The 25,613-nt window shown below is 43.5% G+C and overlaps 1 protein-coding gene across 1 annotated transcript in view; it reads left to right on the forward strand.

Annotated features, from left to right (window-relative positions):
- The window catches only part of LOC143784474 (FAST kinase domain-containing protein 1, mitochondrial-like), an 88,200-nt gene that overhangs the window by 10,310 nt on the left and 52,277 nt on the right, over positions 1 to 25,613 (forward strand). The window contains exon 2 of the mRNA XM_077272764.1: positions 10,712 to 10,794. The gene's annotated coding sequence lies outside the window, so the exon portion shown is untranslated. The remainder of the gene's footprint in view (positions 1 to 10,711; positions 10,795 to 25,613) is intronic.

Consider the following 25,613-nt stretch of genomic DNA (forward strand, 5'->3'; position numbering starts at 1 on the left):
GGATACCAATTGGACAATTTCTTCGTGTCAAACGAATTTGCTCTGAACAATCTGACTTTGAAATCCAATCACAAGACTTAAAAAGAAGATTCAAAGATCGTGGATGCAACAAAAAGATCATTGAAAAGGGATATAGGAGAGCCAGGGACATCGAAAGAAGCAAATTGTTACATAAAAATCAACCGGCCCTTGATAATGATAAGTATGATAATCAGGTAAGGTTTATCACAAACTATAGTGAGGGGTGGCACGATCTCAAAAATGCTATCTTAAAACATTGGCCGATTTTAAGAACCGATACCATTCTCAGTAAGATTTTACCAGAACGCCCTTCATTTGTGGCAAAAAGGGCCCCAAATCTACGAGACATACTGGTACACAGCACCTACGACCCCAAAAGAAGGAACACCTCGAATAAATCGGGAGAACGTCAGGGTTTTTATCCCTGTGGTTTGTGCAAAGGGTGCGCTAACATGCAAAAAAGTCGCACCTTTACTAATTATAATGACACCAGAGAGTTTGTTATACGGTCCAACATCACATGCCGCACAAAAGGGGTTATCTACTATGCCCAATGCCCGTGCAAAAAAATTTACATAGGCATGACTAGTCGTGAATTAAAAATTAGGGTACGGGAACACTACCTTGATATTGAGAAGGCCAAAACAATCAAAGATGAAAGCACTCTCAAAACCCTCCCAAGACACTTCAAGAGATTCCATCAAAGTAATCCGAGGATGCTAATAATTAAAGGTATTGATTCCATAGACCTCGGACCTAGAGGGGGTGATGTTAGTAAGAGGCTAGCCAAAAAAGAATGTCAATGGATATATAGACTGGGAACACTCACACCACAGGGACTAAATGAAAATTCTGGGTTCGGTGCTTTTCTTTAAATTCTTAGTCCATATTTAATATTGGTTCTGGATGTGTCAGGTAGGGGTTTTTAATAATTAATTTTAATCTGTATGTCGGTTGTTTTTATTCTAACTTTTTTTGTCTATTTGTTTGTTGTAGTTATTCCATTTATACGGGTTGTCTTGACATTGAGTCTATTTAAGTGGACATTTTTGGCTGACATTGGAGGCCATTGGAGGTGAAGAATAAGAAATCAGTACAACATCTTCTACTAAAAGCAGCCTAACATTAATAATAAACTCGACTGGATGCAACAAGTTTGATCTACATCAAAAAGGACTCATTAGAATTCTCGTTAAACTTTCCCCTAAGTATCGGAACTTCTTGGACGGATGTGGGAGGCCCATTAAGGTCATAACCTAATAATATTTTTCCACATATATGGATGAAGACATAATGGCTAACTATTGACTGTTACAAATGGACTTTCTTTGACGTAAATATTGTCATTCGTTTTAGTATGTTTCTCCTAATTTATGGATTTTTAGATACCAACTATTTGAATAATGTTTTGATATTATCATCCCAGGACAGGATTAGGATCATTAATGTCCTGAACATTACAAATGGACTTTATATAGGATTAGTGTATTTACCTATCACACCAGGGAATGGTCCTTTTTCCTAATTGGTTATATGCATCCAGTTGATTATATTCACTAATCTTAGCATTATTTTCTTATCATTAATTATATTAGTTTTCACACATTTTCACAACTTTATGCACTTTATTGTCCCCACAAGAGGGAGGTAATTATACAGATAAAGTCACTTATTTTTCCTAGCCTTTTTAACACACATCTACACTTTCACCTGAGAGGTGCGCATGCTTCGGTGCTGGGACCGGGTGGTGATGGGGGGTGGACAATGGCGCTGCTCCAGGCACTCCCATCAATACTGATGGGGGGCCTGTGTCACCGCTGGTCCGACCGTCCATCACCTATTTACACACAACCGGGCCATCATGGATGCATGCGCCATTATTCTCTCGGTCTAAAACGCGTTCTAGACACGCATATTTTGTCATTAAATAATAACAAATCACAATTAGTATTGTAGGACCCTTTTTGGAGTCAGCCTTTGTATATGTATTTATTCATTTAGCACTCTATCACTTTATTCATGGCTGTTTGCACTTCATACAAGCTCTACATATAACACATCACTATCATTTTTAAACAAATATTCACACATATTTCATAATTTAGTCTAGTTATATTTATTTTTCTTTTTATGGCACATTTAAATTATTATTGACACGTTTTTAATAATATTTAGCAAATGCACATATTTGGCTGCATAAGTATTTATTAACACTTTGTTCAAGGTTGCAGTTAGCTTGATTTAACATTGCACACGGCATTTTCTCAATGAAGTAGGCTATCTCTTTGACAGCGACGGTATGGCGCAGCTCACGCATGCGCAATAACCTTTTTACAGACACTCCGGGACTCAGTATCTATGGACGCGCCGCTGGGCGTTTACAGCATGTCACTTCCTTAGCAACGCTTATCCGGCGTCACTCACGCATGCGCAGTAACCTTCTTACAGAAACTCCGGGACGTAGTATCTATGGACGCGCCGCTGGGCGGTAACAGCGTGTCATTTCCTTGGAAACGCTTATCCGGCGTTACTCACGCATGCGTAATAGCTCCCCATAGGAAACCCTAGCATCCAGTAACACGTAAGGACACGTCGTAGGCGGAAACAATCATTCTCCGGGCCCTCCTCCAATAGAATGTCCTCCAATTGTAATAGCTCGTTCACACATAAAAACCCGTTTTTTTCCCCCTGCTAAGACACGCCTCCTGATGAAGCTGTTTGTGAAACGTGCGTAGAGGCAGAGGGACGCCGAGGTATTCCCCACACTACAGCACTTTGGTAAAGTACTACATTTATACTGTGTTTATTAGCCTTTTGTTAATATAACGTTATTACTAGTCCATGTATCCTATTCTGGTGCATAGAATAGGCTTGGGTTATAGTTGCGCTTAAACAGTCCAAAACTAACCAATTCAGTTGCCCAGTAGGATTTTAAACATGGCAGCAAATTACTTCGTTATTTAGTTTGATATCGCATAGAGAGGCTTAAAACAGAAAATATATCAGGTATCATAGTACTGTAGGTTTACGGTGGCTTCCTTACGGCTATACAGTCCCTCTTTTAATGGAATCTGCACTTGTTTATTTACCTGTTGATTTATTCAGATGTATATCTGGTTTTTAACCTTTTGTGTTTAATAAATTATATTTTAATTCAAAAATACCACCTGGTCTGGAGTCTAATATATAGTAGATTATCCAAAAAAGTGACATATGTATTATGTATTTGGTGGTATTTGTTCCCCAGATAACGGGGCATTACACTGAGGGCAAATTTTTGTGAGTTATACATACAGACATACAGTACATAAAACATAGAGTACATACTCACTATCACTTGTCACTTTGTTCCCCGAAGCCAGTGTTACCTGTAAAAAATATTAAAATAATAAACACACTATACTCCCTGATCCGCAGAAATCCAATTAAAACGAGTGTCCCTCGCCGATCTCCCGTGGAGAGCAGGAGCATCAGCTGATGCGACCGCTCTCCAGGGGCTCCAGGAATACAATGATGGAAGGTATCCTTCCACAATGTATTCCCCACAATGTATTCCTACGCCCCTGTGAGAAAATAGTCCCTAGTCTCACTTTTGGCATTGCTGTGTGAGAAAGTTCCCACGCAGCTTTTTGCCATAAAGTGAGACCAGTGAACTATAGTAACCTCTCAGTGATGCACTGCAGGAGCCATTGTCTCCTGTCAGTGTGTCACAGAGGGTCCTATAGAGCAGTGACATCACCCGATGTCACTGTTCTATAGGGGAGATCGTCGTGGGACACTCGTTATTAATTGGACTACGGCGCACAGGTAGTATACGGTTTATTATTTTACTTTTTTTGCAGGCACCGAAGTATGGTAAGTATGCTTAAATGAAGAAAATTAACCCCTTTCTGCCAGCTGACGGAATAGTACGTTAGCTGGCAGATCCCCTGCTTTAAGGTGGGCTCCGGCGGTGAGCCCACCTTAAAGCCGCGACATGTCAGCTGTTTTGTACAGCTGACATGTGCGCGCAATGAGCGCGAGTGGAATCGCGATCCGCCCGCCCCCATTAACTAGTTAAATGCCACCGTCAAGCGCTGACAGCGGCATTTAACTAGCGCTCCCGGCCGCGCGGCCGGAAGTCCTCACACCGCTGACCCCCGTCACATGATCAAGGGTCAGCGGTGCATTGCCATAACAACCAGAGGTCTCCTTGAGACCTCTATGGTTGTTGATGGCCGATGGCTTTGAGCGCCACCCTGTGGTCGGCGCTCAAAGTACACCTGCATTTCTACTACATAGAGGTGATCTGTACTTCACCTCTATGTAGCAGAGCCGATCGTGTAGTGCATGCTTCTAGCCTCCTATGGAGGCTATTGAAGCATGCCAAAAAAAAAAAAAAAAGTGTTTAAAAATATTTAAAAAATAAAAAATATATAAAAGTTTAAATCACCCCCCTTTCGCCCCAATCAAAATAAAACAATTAAAAAAAAATCAAACCTACACATATTTGGTATCACCGCATTCAGAATCGCCCGATCTATCAATAAAAACAAAGGATTAACCTGATGGCTAAATGTCGTAGCGAGAAAAAAAATCAAAACGCCAAAATTACGTTTTTTTGGTCGCCGCGACATTGCATTAAAGTGCAATATCATTGCAAAGTGCAAATCAAAGAACGTATCTACACCAAAATGGTATCATTAAAAATGACAGCTTGGCATGCAAAAAAGAAGCGCTCACCTGACCCCAGATCACGAAAATTGGAGACGCTACGGGTATCGGAAAATCGCACACTTTTTTTTTTTTTTGCAAACTTTGGAATTTTTATCCACCACTTAGACACCTAACATGTCTAGTTTATGTTTTATCTATGAACTCATAATGACCTGGAGAATCATATTGGCAGGTTAGTTTTAGCATTTAGTGAACCTAGCAAAAAAGCCAAACGAAAAACAAGTCTGAGATTGCACTTTTTTTTGCAATTTCATCACACTTGGAATTTTTTTCCCATTTTCTGTTACATGACATGGTAAAACCAATGGTATCGTTCAAAAGTACATCTCGTCCCGCAAAAAATAAGCCCTCACATGGCCATATTGACTGAAAAATAAAAAAGTTATGGTTCTGGGAAGTAGGGGAGGGAAAAACAAAAACGAAAAAACGGAAAAAGCTCTGGGGGTGAAGGGGTTAAAATACTTTTTTCCTAATGTGTGTGTGTTTTATTAATCCTTTAATACTATTGGATTAATAACGGATAGGCGTCTTATTGACGCCTCTCCGTTATTAACCCGGCTTAATTTCACCTTACAATAGCAAGGTGACATTAACCCCTTATTACCCCATATCCCACCGCTACACCGGAGTGGGAAGATAGGGGCTAAGTGCCGGAATTGGCGCATCTTACAGATGCGCCATTACTGGGGCGGCTGCGGACTGGTATTTGTAGCCGGGGGGGAGGGCCAATATCCATGGCCCCTCTCTAGGCTATGAATATCAGCCCGCAGCTGTCTGCGTAGCCTTTCTGGCTATGAAATATAGGGGGACCCCACGTCATTTTTTTTGGGGGGTCCCCCTATTCTAATAGCCAGTAAAGGCTATGCAGACAGCTGAGGGCTGATATTCATAGCAGGCTACAAATATTGGCCCTCGGCTGTCGGCTTTCTCCCTCTGGCGCAGAAAATTTCGCGGGAGCCCACGCCATATTTTTTTTTCTTCGTTTTTTTTTAACTGAAACATATTGTTCATTAACCCCTTTCTGCCAGCTGACGGAATAGTACATCAGCTGGCATTATCCCCACGCTTTGAGGTGGGCTTCGGCGGTGAGCAACATGTCAGTTGTTTTCATTACAGCAAAAAAAAATTATGTTTTTTTGGTCGCCGCGACATTGCATCAAAATGCAATAATGGGCAATCAAAAGAACGTATCTGCACAAAAGTGGTATCATTAAAAACGTCAGCTCGGCGAGCAAAAAAATTAGCCCTCACCCGACCCAATATCTCAGAAAATATAGACGCTACGGGTATCGGAAAACGGCGCAATTATTTTATTTCTTTTTAGCAAAGTTTTGAATTTTTTTTTACCACTTAGATAAAAAATAATCTAGACGTGTTTGGTGTCTATGAACTCGTAATGACCTGGAAAATCATAATGGCAGGTCAATTTTATGCTGTGTGCACACGTTGCAGATTTGGGTGCAGAATTTTCTGCACAAAATCTGCATCTCCTTGCTGAAAACGCAGCTGCGTTTTTTATGCATTTTTTTCACGTTTTTTTCATATTTTTTGCGTGGTTTTCATGCAGATTTTTTGTGTGGTTTTGATGCAGTTCTTGGTGCGATTTTTGCGTGGTTTTGATTCAGTTTTTGCTGCAGTATTTGGTGCGGTTTTTTGCGTGGTTTTGATTCAGGTTTTTGATGCTTTTTTATGCAGTTTTTGGTGAAGTTTTGATGCAGTTTTTGATGCAGTTTTGATGCAGTTTTTGGTGCGGTTTTGATGCTGTTTTTGGTGCGGTTTTGATTCAGTTTTTGGTGCGGTTTTGATGCAGTATTTGGTGCGGTTTTGATGCAGTATTTGGTGCTGTTTTGATACAGTTTTTGGTGCGGTTATGATGCAGTATTTGGTGCGGTTTTGAAGCAGTTTTTGGTGCGGTTTTGATGCTGTTGTTGGTGCGGTTTTGATGCTGTTTTTGGTGCCGTTTTGCTGCAGTTTTTGATACAGTTCTTGGTGAGGGTTTGATGCATTTTTGGTGCATTTTTGATGCAATATTTGGAGAAGTTTTGATGCAGTTTTTGGTGCGGTTTTTGCGCGGTTTTGATTCAGTTTTTGCTGCAGCATTTGGTGCTTTTTTGCGTGGTTTCGATTCAGGTTTTTGATGCTTTTTTATGCAGTTTTTGGCGAAGTTTTGATGCAGTATTTGGTGCAGTTTTGATGCAGTATTTGGTGTGGTTTTGATGCAGTTTTTGGTGCGGTTTTGAAGCAGTTTTTTGTGCGTTTAGGCCATGTGCCCACGCTGCGGATTCCGCTGCGGAATTTTCTGCAGCGGATTTGATAAATCCGCAGTGCAAAACCGCTGTGGTTATTACTGCGGATTTATCGCGGTTTCTATTGCGGTTTCCGCTGCGGATTTACACCTGCAGTTTTCTATTGGAGCAGGTTTAAACCCGCAGCGCAATCCGCACAAAGAATTGACATGCTGCGGAATATAAACCGATGCGTTTCCGCTCGTTTTTTTCCGCAGCATGTACACTGCGGAATTCATTTCCCATAGGTTTATATTGTACTGTAAACTCATGGGAAACCGCTGCGGACCCGCAGCTGCGGAAACGCTGCGGTTCCGCAGCAAAATCCGCAGCGTGTGCACATACCCTTATGATGCCGTTTTTGGTGCGGTTTTGATGCAGTTTTTGGTGCGGTTTTGATGCGGTTTTGATGCAGCTTTTGGTGCGGTTTTGATGCTGTTGTTGGTGGGGTTTTGATACAGTTTTTGGTGCGGTTTTGATGCAGTTTTTGCTGCAGTTTTGATGCAGTTTTTTGTGGAGTTTTTTCGCGCTTTTGATGCATTTTTTAATTTTTTTGGTGCGGTTTTTGCGTGTTTGTGCGTTTTTGTATGCGTTTTTGAAAGCTAAATAAAGATGTATTATTGAACAAAAAAAAGATTTGTGATGTCATTATTGTCCAACCTCCTCTTTTACATTTGTCCAACCCACACTCAATTACACACAGATAGATAGACATATAGATGATAGATGAAATGGATAGACAGATCTACATATAGATAGATCTATAGATGCATACATCTATCTATTCATATATCTATCTGTAGATGTGTCTGGATAGATATCTATTGATAGATGTATGGATAGTGTAGGGTGCGTGTCCACTGTCCAGATTACATCCAAATTAGCTGCAGATTGGATGCTGCGTACTTGTAGTCCCATCAGATGATGCCTGCACACACCCCAAAAGACCCCCCGCACAGCCCCGCACACACCCGAACAGTCCCGCACACACCCGAACAGTCCCGCAGACCCCGTCCGCACACACATACACGCACACCATCACCACCCACACACTTCCCTCCTCCCGAACTGCAGCGTTTCTCTGACCCACATCCGCATCTAAACTGCAGCTCTTTTTTACATCTGCGGTTTTGCTGCAGATGTGCCCGACTCAATGAAAGTCTATGGGTGCAGAAACGCTGCAGTTTGGCAAAAAAGAAGTGATATGCTGCTGAAAAAAAAAGCTGCGTTTCGGTGTGTCTTTTTCCGCAGCATGTGCACAACAAGTCTGCTGCTCCCATAGACTTACATTGGTTGAGCACTACACTGCGGATTTGATGCAACTCTGTGCAGCAAAAAACCCTGCAGATCTGCAATCAAATCCGCAACGTGTGCACAGCCTTAGCATTTAGTGAACCTAGCAAAAAAGCCAAGCAAAAAACAAGTGTGGGATTGCACTTTTTTTGCAATTTCATCGCACTTTGACTTTTTTTCAAATTTTCTGTTACACGACATGGTAAAACCAATGGTGTCGTTCAAAAGTAGAACTTGTCCCGCAAAAGATAAGCCCTCACATGGCCATATTGATGGAAACATTATGGCTCTGGAAAGAAGGGGAGAGATAAACGAAAAAAGCTCCAGGGGTGAAGGGGGTTTAGAAACATGGATATGGACATATCTATGGAAATAGACATAGATATATAGATATATCTGTATGTATCTATCTATCCATCCTATATCTCTGTATCTATCTATCTATCTATCTATCTATCTATCTATCTATAATAATAATTTTTATTTATATAGCGCCAACATATTCCGCAGCGCTTTACAACTTGTAGAGGGGACTTGTACAGACAGTAGACATTACAGCATAACAAAAATCACAGTTCAAAACAGATACCAGGAGGAGTGAGGGCCCTGCTCACAAGCTTACAAACTATGAGGAAAAGGGGAGACACGAGAGGTGGATGGTAACAATTGCTTTAGTTATTTGGACCAGCCATAGTGTAAGGCTCAGGTGTTCATGTAAAGCTGCATGAACCAGTTAACAGCCTAAGTATGTAGCAGTACAGACACAGAGGGCTATTGACTGCATAAAGCGTATGAGAACATGATGCGAGGAACCTGATTATGTTTTTTTTTATTTATTTATTTATTTATTTATTTTTTTTTTTAGGCCACACAGGGATAGTTAGGTTAATGCGTTGAGGCGGTAGGCCAGTCTGAACAAATGCGTTTTTAGGGCACGCTTAAAACTGTGGGGATTGGGGATTAATCGTATTAACCTGGGTAGTGCATTCCAAAGAATCGGCGTAGCACGTGTAAAGTCTTGGAGACGGGAATGGGAGGTTCTGATTATTGAGGATGCTAACCTGAGGTCATTAGCGGAGCGGAGGGCACGGGTAGGGTGGTAGACTGAGACCAGAGAGGAGATGTAGGGTGGTGCTGAGCCATGGAGTGCTTTGTGGATGAGGGTAGTAGTTTTGTACTGGATTCTGAAGTGGATGGGTAGCCAGTGTAATGACTGGCACAAGGTAGAGGCATCGGTGTAATGGTTGGTGAGGCATATGATCCTGGCAGCAGCATTCAGGACAGATTGGAGCGGGGAGAGTTTGGTAAGAGGGAGGCCGATTAGTAGAGAGTTACAATAGTCCAGACGAGAATGAATAAGTGAGACAGTAAGAGTTTTTGCAGAGTCGAAAGTAAGAAAAGGGCGAATTCTAGAAATGTTTTTGAGATGCAGATAGGAAGAGCGAGCCAGTGATCGGATGTGGGGGGTGAATGAAAGCTCGGAATCAAGGATGACCCCAAGGCAGCGGGCATGTTGCTTTGGAGTAATGGTGGAACCGCACACGGAGATGGCAATGTCAGGCAAAGGTAGGTTAGTAGAGGGAGAGAACACGAGGAGTTCAGTTTTTGACAGGTTCAGTTTCAGATAGAGGGAGGACATGATGTTAGAGAGAGACATCTGTGTGTAATGGAGTGTGCTTTGGACAAATGTAAAAGAGGAGGTTGGACAGAAATGACATCACAAATCTTTTTGAAGCTAGAGGAGGTTCCTGCTTAGTGGCAGTGCAATGCATTATGGAACTTGTAGTATTAGAGCACAATAACTCAGGAGAAAGGAAGTTGTCGATTAACCCCATGAGAGCTAGATCCAGCACTGAAGATGTGCTGCTACAGCATGATAAAAGGTAATATTGCTAAAATAAAGACAGTGGATGTTTTCAGTAGCACATAATTGCAAGATTTATGAAAAAAAAAAATTATTGTAGTGGACAACTTATTTAAGTCTGAAGTTCCAGCCTGGACTCACCGGACTCAAGTTAGTCTGCAGTTAGCTATTAGTTATTAGCTATTCGATTTTCATGTATGGCAGTTAGCTATTAGTTATTAGTTAGCTATTCGATTTTTATGTATGGTTAATTATACATAGAGTGGATATTGTTTGGGTAAAATTTTGATCAGGACTTTGAGATGTTTATTTTGACTACTTGTGGTCCTGGGTTATTCACGTAAATCGCTTATGCCGCACATAATCAAACGCACTCAATCGTACGTAAATTCAATTTGAAAACAGGTACTCTAGACCACTAGTACTCAAAATGACCAGCTCAATGTCCTGAACAATATTTGCCAAAAAAATTATCAACTATGTGTAGTTCAGAAGTTATTCACGTAAATCGCTTATTTTTGTATGTTAACAGAACCTTGGAAGAGTTTCACCAGTAACTTGCTAGAACTATCATCAAAATGTACTTCATGGCCAGAATGTTGTCAACTACATCCAGTAAGACATTAATTATTCACAGAATCAGCTTACCTTGAACCACAAGTAGTCAAATGAAACAAGTTCAAGTTCTGCACATAATCTGAAATAAAATATCAGAACTCTGTATAGTTCAGAAGCGAAAAGGAAAAATCACTTATTTCCATGTGTGAAAATAAACATGGTAAAATGTCGTTAATAATGTATTAGGTGTGTTTTCAAAATGTTTTATACCTTGTCAGTAAACAATGCAATCAGTTTGGGAGTTAGGCCGGAGTCACACACAACATATAAAAATACAGTCCGTTTTTGATGGCCGAGATAAGCAGAAAATTTCCTGAACAGTGATCCGTATTCAATGCGAGGATGCAATTTTTTCTCCTACAATTATCCGTGTGCCATCCGTGTGGCATCCGTATGGCGAAATTTTCTCGACGGCTTGCAAAATGGACATAGAATGGTTCCATGGCCTCAAATATTCCTTATAACATATATACAGTCTATATATACACTGTGTTCCAAATTATTATGCAAATAATATTTCCTCATATTTTCTCTAAATTAGCTATCTGAATTGCAGTCATTGTTATTTTCCAGTCATCTACTATTCTAGTATAATTGCAATGTTTTGGAACAAACTCCCTATGAAAACAGTATCTTTAAAAAAAAAAAAAATAAACACTCAAAATGCATGTTCCAAATTATTATGCACAGCAGAGTTTTCAACCTTTTTTTTTTATTTTGAACAAAAAAAGGTCAATTGTGAAGTTATAAGCATTATCAGCTTATTACAAAATGAAATCAAACAGTTTTCAAGTGAAAACTTTATTCTAGGTGATATTCCATTTGCACATAGGACCCCTTGTTCAAAAAAAGCTTCTGAACTCTCTCGTCCATTGAATTTGTCAGTTTTTGGATGGTTTCTGCTTCAATTGTTTAGCATGTGGACAGAATACCCTCCCAGAGCTGTTGCTTAGATGTGAACTGCCTCCCGCCATCATAGACATTCCTTTTGATGATGCTCCAGAGGTTCTCAATGGGGTTGAGGTCAGGGGAAGATGGTGGCCACACCATAAGTTTGTCCTCTTTTATGCCCATAGCAGCCAGAGATGCAGATGTGTTTTTTGCAGCATGAGACGGTGCATTATCATGCATGAAAATGATCTTGCTGCGGAAAGCACGGTTCTTCCTCTTGAACCATGGCAGGAAGTGTTGTTTTAGAAACTCCACATAGATTATGGAGTTCATCTTTACCCCTTCAGGGATCATAAAGGGGCCGACAATCTCTCTCCCCATGATTCCAGCCCAAAACATTACTCCACCTCCTTGTTGGCGCCTTAGCCGTGTTTTCATGGGGTGTCCATCAACCAGCCATCCTCCACTCCATCCATCTGGACCATCGAGCGTTGCGCGGCACTCATCGGTGAACAAAACAGTTTGGAAGTCAGTCTTCGTTTGTTTTAAGTTTCTTTTTATTAGTTTTACACAAATAACAGATAGGTAAATGGTAACATGTGGATTTGAGATACATCAGTATGACATATAACCCAACCTCGGGAAGGCTAGTTCAATAATAACATGTAACATTAGTGATGAACATGTAGATAAACATGTGGATAAACATAAGATTACAGTAAGATGCAATCATTAAGAAAGTTCAGATTTGAAGTCTTGTGACTTCCCGAAGGCTAGATCAGAAACCAAAAACAACTCCACATTAATGCGACATTTAACCAATACACACATACTGTAAATAGAAAGAAAGAAAGAAGAGGAGAAAGGGGGTAGGGGATAGATTCACTAGAAGGGGAGGGTTCGGCTTATCGTAAAATAGGTGCAAGGGATTTAGAGGGGGGACATCGACACGTTCCTTTCTGGATTAGGAAGAGATCCAAACCTCTAAAGAGATTTCTAATTGTTAATGAGAGCCAAATACTCATCACTAGATCTGAAAGATTTCCAGGGGACCCATGTTGTGTGGAATTTCTCTTGTGAGAAAAAAAGTGAAAGCAGAAATTTCTTCTATATAGTATAACTGGTCCACTTTGTTGACCCAATCCGAAATGCTCGGGCAGTTTTTAGTCAACCAGTGGACTGGGATAAGAAGCTTAGCTGCTGATAGAAGGAAAGCCAACAGGGATTTATTTTTATATTTCGAGTTGTCCCCCTTCCAGTTTAAAAAAATGAGTGTCAGGGAGGGTGGATGTAGTAATCTGCATATTTTAGTTATATGTTTTAATACTTCTTTCCAAAAAGTTTGTAGTATTTCACAAGACCACCACATATGCAGAAAAGTACCAACGTCTTTAGTACATCTCCAACAGGTTGGTGAAGAATTAGGATACCAAAGATGAGATAGAGTTGGGATAGTGTACCATCTAGTGACTATTTTATACGAATTTTCCTGTACTCTTATACAACTAGATGGGCCATGCGAATTTTTGTAAATTTGATCTACCTCCCAGTCTTGAAATTCAGTATCAAGGTCTTTTTCCCAGTTATGTATGTAAGCTCGTTTAAAGGGAACCTGTCACCTGAATTTGGCGGGACCAGTTTTGGGTCATATGGGCGGGGTTTTTGGGTGTTTGATTCACCCTTTCCTGTCCCGCTGGCTGCATGCTGGCTGCAATATTGGATTGAAGTTCATTCTCTGTCCTCCGTAGTACATGCCTGCACAAGGCAATATTGCCTTGCGCTGGCGTGTACTCCGGAGGACAGAGAATGAACTTCAATCCAATATTGCGGCCAGCATGCAGCCAGCAAGTAAGGAAAGGGTGAATCAAACACCCAAAAACCCCGCCCATATGACCCAAAACTGGTCCCGCCAAATTCAGGTGACAGGTTCCCTTTAAGTGGGGTATTGTTAATCACAATGGTCTGATACATTTTGGTCAGGACGCCCTTTGGTGGGTTCTTATGAACTAAAAGTTTCTCAAACATTGTCAATTCTCTGAAGGTGTCCTACCCTAAGGTAACAATTTATTGCATTTTTAAGCCTTTTGTGATGAAGGAAATTTAACTGGAGTTGGGGGAATTTTGTTTGAAGTTCTAGGAGTGGGAGTATAGTGCCATCAACCATTATATATTCCAAATTGTCTCTAATCTTGTGTAGAGGGTCTAAATTTCTATTTGGTAAGTCTTTCATGTGGAGCCCTGGTAGATCAGTTACTCTGATCAGTGGGGACGGCAGAGGCATTAGCGATTGTGAGTGTCTTAACCATGTTCTGATAATATTTTTGGATATTGCATTTTGGATTTTTAGTCCACTAGTAAACTCTTTGGAAGCATGCATTACAACATGCAGAGGGACTGGGATTGTGGTGTCCGCAATTTGTGTCCAGAGTTTCTGGGCATCTCTTCTCCCCCAATCCACCATCAAGGATAATGTTGCCGCGTTGTGATATTTTTGAGGGTCCGGGGCCCCCATACCTCCCCTAGATTTGGGAAGTGAAAGTGTTGCATAATTGAGCCTGGGTCTAGAACCCCTCCAGATATACTTCCCGAAAATCGAACGGATTTTTGAGAAAAACGTCGCAGGGACATTTATTGGTAACATTCTAGAGATATAACTAAATTTGGGAAGAATAAAGCCCTTCAAAAGATTTTTTCTAACTATCCACGAGACCTAAGGGGCACTCCATGACTTCATTAATTCTAAGGTATTGTTAAGTAGTGGGGTATAATTAAGTGAAAACAGTGAGTGCCAGTGAGGACTTAATTTTATTCCTAAATATCTAATGAACTTCGAGTTCCATTTTAATGGTAGTTTGGATTTAATGCCCCGAATGATTTTTTGATCTACATTTATGCTCAAAGCTTCCGATTTGTCTAAATTGATTTTCAAATTTGATAAAGTCCCAAACTTCTCAAACAGACCCAGTACCACTGGAATCTCCTTGTCGGGGTTAGTTAACGTTAACAGTAAGTCATCGGCGAAGGCCGCTACGGTATGTGATGATCCCTCAACACAAACTCCTGCAATATCTTAGGGTTTCAATCGATAGAACGAACAGTGTCGGTGACAGTGGACAACCCTGTCGCGTACCGTTTTTAATTTCGAAGGGGTCGGAAAGGTCTCCATTTACCCTTATTTTTGCAGTGGGGGAGTTATACATTTGAAAGATGGCTTTTAATGAAGTCAGTGTTCATGTATCGTTTGGCCCACTGGAGCCGTTTCTGCTTGTTGCAGTGGATAGAGGTGGTCGACAGGATGGCTTACACACAGCTGCAAACTGTTGTGAACTCTATTTTTGGGCTCCCTCTAGTGGTCACAAGCGGTACTGTGTAGTGTTGTCTTTCTGCAGGTTGCAGCATCAGCTGGTTCGTTATCCTGGTTGGTTTCCTATTTAGCTCACCTGGATACTCAGTTCCTTGCCTGCTACCAATGTATTCAGTGCTCTTCAGATTCCTTGTGTCTACCTTGCTCCCAGTCTCTCCAAGACAAGCTAAGTTTTTGTTTGATCATTTTTTGATTATCAGCGTTCATTATGTTTTTAGTCCAGCTCGCTAAAATGTGATTTCCTCGCTTGCTGGTTGCTCTAGGGGACTGAGTTTCTCCCCCCACACCGTTAGTTGGTGTGGGGGTTCTTGAAATCTCAGAGTGGATATTTTGTAAGGGTTTTTTACTGACCGCATAGATTCCCTTTTCTATTTTCTGCTATCTAGTATTAGTGGGCCTCATTTGCTGAATCTGCTTTCACCCCTGTGTATGTGCCTTCTTCTTACTTCACCGTTATTATTTGTTGGGGGCTTCTATATCTTTGGGGATTATTTCTCTGGAGGCAAGAGAGGTCTTTCTTTCTCTCTAGGGGTAGTTAGTTCCTCAGGCTGGCTCGAGACATCTAGGATTTTTAGGCACGTTCACCGGCTACTTCTAGTGTGTTTGGATAGGTTCAGATTTGCGGTCAGTCCAGTTTGCCACCTCCCTAGAGCTTGTCCTATGTTTGTTACTTAGCTGGAGTAATTTGTGATCCTCAACCACTAAGGATCATAACAGTATAGCAGGCCAAAAAGTGTTTAATGCATTGCAGAAGTGGGATAAAAAGAAGACCTGAGTACATTTTTTTTTTTTCCCTTCCCGCTTTTCCTTTGCTGCAGTCTGTTTAGCTTCTTTCATCCCCTTGAACTCTGGGTGGTTTTGAGCTCAGCTGCAGACATGAATGTTCAGACTCTGACTTCTAGTGTGGATCATCTTACTGCACGGGTGCAAAGTATTCAGGATTTTGTTATTCATAGCCCTATGTCAGAACCAAAGATACCCATTCCTGAATTGTTTTCTGGAGATAGATCTAGGTTTCTAAATTTTAAGAATAATTGTAAGTTATTTCTATCTCTGAGACCTCGTTCCTCTGGTGATTCCGCTCAGCAAGTTAAAATTGTTATCTCCTTGTTGCGTGGCGACCTTCAAGATTGGGCCTTCTCTCTGGCACCAGGAGATCCTGCATTGCTTAATGTAGATGCATTTTTTCTGGCTCTTGGACTGCTTTATGAGGAGCCTAATCTTGAGAATCAGGCAGAAAAAGCGTTGCTGGCTATCTCTCAGGGTCAGGATGAAGCAGAGGTGTATTGTCAGAAATTTCGGAAATGGTCAGTGCTTACTCAATGGAATGAGTGTGCCCTGGCTGCAAATTTCAGAGAAGGTCTTTCTGAGGCCGTTAAGAATGTTATGGTGGGGTTTCCCACCTCTACAAGTCTGAGTGATTCTATGGCTTTAGCCATTCAGGTTGATCGGCGTTTGCGGGAGCGCAAATCTGCTCATCCTTTGGCAGCATTTTCTGGACAGAGACCTGAGTCTATGCAATGTGACCGAACTCTGACCAGAATTGAGCGACAAAGTCATAGACGTCAAAATGGGTTGTGCTTTTACTGTGGTGATTCTACTCATGTTATCTCAGCATGCTCTAAACGCTTAAAAAAAAATCGCTAAACCTGTCACCATTGGTACTATACAGCCTAAATTTATTTTGTCTGTTACTTTGATTTGTTCTTTGTCGTCCTACCCGGTTATGGCTTTTGTGGATTCGGGTGCTGCCCTGAATCTTATGGATTTGTCGTTTGCCAGGCGCTGTGGTTTTGTCCTGGGGCCTTTGGAATTTCCTATTCCTCTGAGGGGAATTGATGCTACGCCATTGGCTGAGAATAAGCCTCAGTATTGGACGCAAATGACCATGTGCATGACTCCCGTACACCAGGAGGTGATTCGCTTTCTTGTTCTGCATAATTTGCATGATGTTGTCGTTTTGGGTCTGCCATGGCTGCAAGCTCATAATCAAGTTTTAGATTGGAAAGCTATGTCTGTGTCAAGTTGGGGTTGTCAGGGAATTCATGGCGATACTCCGTTGGTGTCTATTGCTTCTTCCACTCCTTCTGAGGTCCCTGAGTTTTTGTCTGACTACCAGGATGTATTTGATGAGCCCAGGTCCAGTGCCCTGCCCCCTCATAGGGATTGTGACTGTGCTATAAATTTAATTCCTGGTAGTAAATTCCCTAAGGGACGACTTTTTAATTTGTCTATACCAGAGCATGCCGCGATGCGGAGTTATATAAAGGAGTCTTTGGAGAAGGGACATATTCGCCCGTCCTCCTCCCCTCTTGGTGCAGGATTCTTTTCTGTGGCCAAGAAGGACGGTTCTTTGAGACCTTGTATAGATTATCGTCTTCTGAATAAAATTACAGTCAAATTTCAGTATCCTTTGCCACTATTGTCTGATTTGTTTGCTCGGATTAAGGGTGCCAGTTGGTTCACCAAGATAGATCTCCGTGGTGCGTATAACCTTGTGCGCATTAAGCAGGGAGATGAATGGAAAACAGCATTTAATACGCCCGAAGGCCATTTTGAGTACTTAGTGATGCCTTTTGGACTCTCTAATGCTCCTTCTGTGTTTCAGTCCTTCATGCATGACATCTTCCGAGAATATCTGGATAAATTTATGATTGTTTATCTGGATGACATTTTGGTCTTTTCTGATGATTGGGAGTCCCATGTGAAGCAGGTCAGGATGGTGTTTCAGGTCCTGCGTGCTAATGCTTTATTTGTGAAGGGCTCAAAATGCCTCTTCGGAGTACAGAAGGTCTCCTTTTTGGGTTTTATTTTTTCTCCTTCTACTGTGGAGATGGACCCAGTCAAGGTCCAGGCTATTCATGACTGGACTCAGCCCACGTCTGTTAAGAGTCTTCAGAAGCTCTTGGGTTTTGCTAATTTTTACCGTCGTTTCATCGCTAATTTTTCTAGCGTGGTTAAACCTTTGACGGATTTGACCAAGAAGGGTTCTGATCTGACTAATTGGTCTCCTGCGGCCGTGGAGGCCTTTCGGGAGCTGAAGCTCCGGTTTTCTTCAGCTCTAGTCTTATGTCAGCCAGATGTCTCTCTCCCCTTCCAGGTCGAGGTTGATGCTTCCGAGATTGGAGCGGGGGCGGTTTTGTCGCAGAGAAGTCCCGATTGCTCAGTGATGAAACCATGTGCATTCTTCTCTCGAAAGTTTTCGCCCGCCGAGCGAAATTATGATGTCGGTAATCGGGAGCTCTTGGCTATGAAGTGGGCATTTGAGGAGTGGCGTCATTGGCTTGAGGGTGCTAGACATCAGGTGGTGGTCTTGACTGATCACAAGAATCTGATTTACCTTGAGTCTGCCAGGCGTCTGAATCCTAGACAGGCGCGCTGGTCGTTGTTTTTCTCCCGGTTTAATTTTGTGGTTTCATACTTGCCGGGTTCAAAAAATGTGAAGGCAGATGCCCTTTCTAGGAGTTTTGAGCCTGACTCCTCTGGTGATTCTGAGCCTACGGGTATCCTTAAGGATGGGGTGATTTTGTCTGCTGTCTCCCCAGACTTGCGACGTGCTTTGCAGGAGTTTCAGACTGATAGGCCTGATCGTTGTCCGCCTGGGAGACTGTTTGTTCCAGATGAATGGACCAGTAGAGTCATCTCGGAGGTTCATTCTTCTGTGTTGGCAGGTCACCCTGGAATTTTTGGTACCAGAGATTTGGTGGCCAGGTCCTTCTGGTGGCCTTCCCTGTCTCGGGATGTGCGTGCCTTTGTACAGTCTTGTGATGTTTGTGCTCGGGCCAAGCCTTGCTGTTCTCGGGCTAGTGGATTGTTGTTGTCCTTGCCTATTCCGAAGAGGCCGTGGACGCACATCTCTATGGACTTTATCTCGGACCTCCCGGTTTCTCAGAAAATGTCCGTCATTTGGGTGGTGTGTGACCGTTTTTCTAAGATGGTTCATTTGGTACCCTTGCCCAAATTGCCTTCTTCATCTGAGTTGGTTCCTTTATTTTTTCAGAATGTGGTTCGTTTACATGGTATCCCGGAAAACATCGTTTCTGACAGGGGGTCTCAATTTGTGTCTAGGTTCTGGCGAGCGTTCTGTGCCAGGATGGGCATTGATTTGTCTTTTTCGTCTGCATTCCATCCTCAGACTAATGGCCAGACGGAGCGAACTAATCAGACCTTGAAAACTTATTTGAGGTGTTTTGTGTCTGCTGATCAGGATGATTGGGTCGCCTTTTTGCCGTTGGCAGAGTTTACCCTCAATAATCGGGCCAGTTCTGCCACTCTGGTTTCTCCTTTCTTTTGCAATTCAGGGTTTCACCCTCGTTTTTCATCTGGCCAGGTGGGATCTTCGGATTGCCCTGGAGTGGACACGGTGGTGGATAGACTGCACCGGATTTGGAGTCATGTGGTGGACAATTTGAAGTTGTCTCAGGAGAAGACTCAGCAGTTTGCTAATCGTCATCGTCGTGTGGGTCATCATCTCCGCGTTGGGGACTTGGTGTGGTTATCTTCTCGTTTTGTCCCTATGAAGGTCTCTTCTCCTAAGTTTAAACCTCGGTTCATAGGTCCTTATAAGATTTTGGAGATTCTTAATCCTGTATCTTTTCGTTTGGACCTACCAGCATCTTTCACCATTCATAATGTCTTCCATCGGTCGTTGTTGCGGAGGTACGAGGTACCGGTTGTTCCTTCTGTTGAGCCTCCTGCTCCTGTGCTGGTGGAGGGTGAATTGGAGTATGTTGTGGAGAAGATTTTGGACTCTCGCGTTTCCAGACGGAGACTTCAATATTTGGTTAAATGGAAGGGATACGGTCAGGAGGATAATTCTTGGGTGACTGCCTCCGATGTTCAAGCCTCTGATTTGGTTCGCGCCTTTCATAGGGCGCATCCAGATCGCCCTGGTGGTTCTCATGAGGGTTCGGTGCCCCCTCCTTAAGGGGGGGGTACTGTTGTGAATTCTGTTTTTGGGCTCCCTCTTGTGGTTACTGGTGGTACTGGCTGACTTTTGTCTTGCACCTGTTCCCATCAGGAAACTGGGAGTTTCCTATTTAGTCTGGCTTCTCAGTCATTCTAGTGCCGGCAATCAATGTTACCAGAGCACCTCTGTTGCTTGCTACCTGCTCCAAGTCTGCAATTCAGCTAAGTTGGATCTTTGGCATTTTTTGTGTTTGTTTGTCCAGCATGCATTTATATTTCTCTTGCTGCTGGAAGCTCTAGTGATCTGAAATTACTACTCCGGTGTCATGAGTTGATAACGGAGTTAAAGTAATTTCAGGATGGCTGTTTAGGGTTTTGAGGTGACCGCGAAGTCCTCTTTTGTATTTTCTGCTATCTAGTCAGAGGGCCTCTCTTTGCTGAATCTATATTCATACTGCGTACGTGTTTTCCTCTTACCTAACCGTTATTATATGTGGGGGGCTACTATTACTTTTGGGGTTTCCCTGGAGGCAAGCCAGGTCTGTGTATTCCTCTACTAGGGGGTGACTAGATCTCCGGCTGGTGCGAGGTGTCTAGGGATAATCGTAGGCACACCCCCTGGCTACTATTAGTTGCGTGTTAGGTTCAGCGTCGCGGTCATCTGAGATTCCATCATTCCTAGAGCTAGTCCGTTTTTGCCTGAGTCCCTGCCATTGGGAACCATGACACTGAATCTGCTTTCACCCCTGTGTATGTGCCTTCCTCTTACTTCACTGTTATTATTTGTTGGGGGCTTCTATATCTTTGGGGATTATTTCTCTGGAGGCAAGAGAGGTCTTTCTTTCTCTCTAGGGGTAGTTAGTTCCTCAAGCTGGCTCGAGACATCTAGGATTTTTAGGCACGTTCACCGGCTACTTCTAGTGTGTTTGGATAGGTTCAGATTTGCGGTCAGTCCAGTTTGCCACCTCCCTAGAGCTTGTCCTATGTTTGTTACTTAGCTGGAGTAATTTGTGATCCTCAACCACTAAGGATCATAACAGCAAACCTCTGAAGGACCCTTGTTGTTCTGGGGACGTTGGAGGCACCAGCAGCTTCAAAAACTTGTCTGCTGCTATGACAAGGCATTTTTGCAGCTGCTCTTTTAACCTTACGCAATTGCCTGTTGGAAAGAGTCCTCAATTTTTCCTTATCAGCACGCACACGTGTGTGCTGGGAATCAGCTACATACTTCTTGATTGTGCGATGATCACGATGAAGTGTCTTGGCAATGTTGATTGTAGTCTTGCCTTGACCTAAATACTCCACAATTTGTTGCTTCTCAGCAGCCGACACATCCTTTTTCTTTCCCATTTTGGCAAAAAATGTAGGCTGATTAATAATGTGGAACAATTGAAAAAAACGTGTGCACTACTGGATGACTGGTGCTAAGGTAGGTTCCCACACCTTAAATCAGATAAAGAAAAAACCTAGCACTCAACTTGATGCGTGTGTGAACTTTTATTTGTAGTACCCAATATAAACGTTTCGGTCCCACATATGGACCTTCATCAGTTACGTACTATGGTGAGGCCTGGGCATAAGAGACAAAAATGTCTCAGGGCACACATACATGCAGCGTCTTATCTGAGCGCTGAACTGGTGAGAATGCTGATGGCGGCCAGACGTGATGTGCCGTGGTCAGACGCGGTTTCCGCAGCGGCGGAAACCGCGTCTGACCACGGCACATCACGTCTGGCCGCCATCAGCATTCTCACCAGTTCAGCGCTCAGATAAGACGCTGCATGTATGTGTGCCCTGAGACATTTTTGTCTCTTATGCCCAGGCCTCACCATAGTACGTAACTGATGAAGGTCCATATGTGGGACCGAAACGTTTATATTGGGTACTACAAATAAAAGTTCACACACGCATCAAGTTGAGTGCTAGGTTTTTTCTTTATCTAATAATGTGGAACAGCCTTCTTACCGTATATACTCGAGTATAAGCCGACCCGAGTATAAGCCGACCCCCCTAATTTTGCCATATAAAACTGGGAAAACTTATTGACTCGAGTATAAGCCTAGGGTGGAAAATGCAGCAGCTACCGGTGAATTTCAAAAATAAAAATAGATGCTCCATACCGTTCATTATGGCCCCGTAGCTGTGCCATATAGTGCTCTGCACCATTCATTATTGCCCCATAGCTGTGCCATATAGTGCTCTGCACCGTTCATAATTGCCCCATAGCTGTGCCATATAGTGCTCTGCACCGTTCATAATTGCCCCATAGCTGTGCCATATAGTGCTCTGCACCGTTCATAATTGCCCCATAGCTGTGCCATATAGTGCTCTGCACCGTTCATAATTGCCCCATAGCTGTGCCATATAGTGCTCTGCACCGTTCATAATTGCCCCATAGCTGTGCCATATCGTGCTCCGCACCGTTCATAATTGCCCCATAGCTGTGCCATATAGAGCTCTGCACCGTTCATAATTGCCCCATAGCTGTGCCATATAGTGCTCTGCACCATTCATAATTGCCCCATAGCTGTGCCATATAGTGCTCTGCACCGTTCAGTATTGCCCCATAGCTGTGCCATATAGTGCTCTGCACCGTTCATAATTGCCCCATAGCTGTGCCATATAGTGTTCTGCACCGTTCATAATTGCCCCATAGCTGTACCATATAGTGCTCTGCACCATTCATTATTGCTCCATAGCTGTACCATAGAAAGCTGTGCCATATAGTGCTCTGCACCGTTCATTATTGCCCCATAGCTGTGCCATATAGTGCTCTGCACCGTTCATAATTGCCCCATAGCTGTGCCATATAGTGCTCTGCACCGTTCATAATTGCCCCATAGCTGTGCCATATAGTGCTCCGCACCATTCATAATTGCCCCATAGCTGTGCCATATAGTGCTCTGCACTGTTCATTATTGCCCCATAGCTGTACCATAGAAAGCTGTGCTGCTGCTGCAATAAAAATAATAAAACACATACTCACCTCTCTTGCTTGCAGCTCCTCACGTCCCGTCCCGGCGTCTCTCCGCACTGACTGATCAGGCAGAGGGCGGCGCACACACTATATGCGTCATCGCGCCCTCTGACCTGAACAGTCAGTGCGGAGAGACGCCGGGAAGACTGAGCGGCGCTCGGCGTGTGGAACGCGGACAGGTGAATATGTAATACTTACCTGCTCCCGGCGTCCCGCTCCTTCCCCCGGACAGCTGGTCTCCGGGTGCCGCAGCCTCTTCCTCTGTCAGCGGTCACCGGCACCGCTGATTAGAGAAATGAATAGGCGGCTCCGCCCCTATGGGAGTGGAGTCCATATTCATTTCTCTAATGAGCGGTCCCACGTGACCGCTGAACAGGGGAAGAGCTGCGGCACCCGGAGACCGTGGGACGGGCAGGGGGAGCGCCGGGAGCCCCGGAAGCAGGTAAGTATGCCTCAGCGCCCTCTCCCCCTCACCCGCCGACCGTGACTCGAGTATAAGCCGAGAGGGCACTTTCAGCCCAAAAATTTGGGCTGAAAATCTCGGCTTATACTCGAGTATATACGGTAAGTAGTCTTGCCTTTATTTGGACACACCTGCCAAACTAATTTGCACAGGTATCTGCAATTGCTTTCAGTGGTATAAAGAGCCCTGACACACATCACCATCAATGAGTTTAAATGACAAACAAAAAAATTCTAACCTTATCACTCCTAAACTCTATGTGCATAATAATTTGGAACACAGTGTATATATATATCTATATATAGATATATATACCGTATTTTCCGGCATATAAGACGACTGGGCGTATAAGACGACCCCCCAACTTTTCCAGTTAAAATATAAAATCTTCTTAAAAGTCGGGGGTCTTCTTATACGCCGTATGTCATCTTATAGGGCCGGTGAATATGTGCCTTTTGGCGTGGGGAGTGGTCCCGATGACTAAGACAGGGGGCATCTCACAGTAAAGTGTGAGTGGAGTATATCCCCCTATTACCTCAATGCGGCAGCGTGGGGGTCTCTGTGCTGGGAGCGGCAGCTCCTCTTCGTGCCGTGGGTGCTCTGTGCCGTGGGTGCTCTGTGCCGTGGGTGCTGTGGGGCGGCGGCGCATCTTCTTGCAGCGTCGGGGCTTCTCCGGTATCTCCTCCAGGCCCGGATGCAGTCCGGCAGCCCCGGAAGACGAGATCTGAATCTGAGCAGCAGCCATTTTCCCGGAGGCTGCGATGCGGTGGCCTCCGGGAAAATGGCCGCTGGGGGCGGCGCATGCTCAGATTCAGATCTCATCTCCCGAGACCTCGGGAGACGAGATCTGAATCTGAGCAGCGGCCATTTTCCTGGAGGCCACCGCATCAAAGCAATGGGACTGGCGGTGCCTCCGGGCCTGGAGGAGATGCCGGAGAAGCCCCGACGCTGCAAGAAGATGCGTCGCCGCCGCCGCCCTACAGCACCCACGGCACGAAGATGCGCAGCCGCCCCACAGCACGGAGCACCCACGGCACGAAGAGGAGCTGCCGCTCCCAGCACAGAGACCCCCACACTGCCGCAATGAGGTAATAGGGGGATATACTCCACTCACACTTTACTGTGAGACGCCCCCTGTCTTAGTCATCGGGACCACTCCCCCACCCACCATATGCACATTTTATCTGTACCCGGCGTATAAGACGACCCCCGACTTTTAAGAAGATTTTGAGGGGTTAAAAAGTCGTCTTATACGCCGGAAAATACGGTATGTAATTGAGACATATATATATACATATATTTATATTTCATATAGCGCTAGATAGCAGAAAAGCCGGTAATTCATTTGCCGGCTTTTGCTATCTCCTTCCCAAACCCGACAGGATATGAGACATGATTACATACAGTAAACCATATCATATCCCTTATTTTTTTACATATCCCTCACTACTAATGTTAGAAGTGTCTGTGTGCAAAATTTGGGGGCTCTAGCTGTTAAAATAAAGGGTTGAATCAAGGAAAAAACTGGCATGGGCTCCCGCGCAATTTTCTCCGCCAGAGTGGTAAAGCCAGTGACTGAGGACAGATATTAATAGCCTAGAGAGGGACCATGGTAATTGCCCCCCCGGCTAAAAACATCTGCCCCCAGCCACCCCAGAAAAGGCACATCTGTAAGATGTGCCTATTCTGGCACTTAGCCTCTATCTTCCCACTCCCCTGTAGCAGTGGCATATGGGGTAATAAAGGGTTAAATGTCACCTTGCTATTGTGAGGTGACATTAAGACTGGTTAATAATGGAGAGGTATCAATAAGACACCTATCCATTATTAATCCAATATTAATAAAGGATTAAATACACACACATTAGGAAAAAAGTATTTTTATGAAATAAAGACACATGGTGTTGTAATAGTTTATTAAATGCTCAATCCATTTGAAGACCCTTGTCACCTGAAACAAAGTTGAAATAAAAAAACAACAATATCCCATACCTCTCCGGCGTTACAGTCAAGTCCCACGATGTAAATCCATCAGAAGTGGTGAAATAATTTTACAAGCAGAAGCCTGCAAATGCAGCAGCCCCTGCCTGTAAATTCTGGGGAATGAAAGGGAAGCAGGGGAACGTAGCATCGTAGACTTGCCATGCTGCGTCCCCTGCTGGCATAAACGCATATGAACTCGAGCGTGAGAAAATATTCAGAAAATTTCCTAC

This window comes from Ranitomeya variabilis, chromosome 7 (genome assembly GCF_051348905.1).
Source record: "Ranitomeya variabilis isolate aRanVar5 chromosome 7, aRanVar5.hap1, whole genome shotgun sequence".
NCBI classification, from domain to species: domain Eukaryota; kingdom Metazoa; phylum Chordata; class Amphibia; order Anura; family Dendrobatidae; genus Ranitomeya; species Ranitomeya variabilis.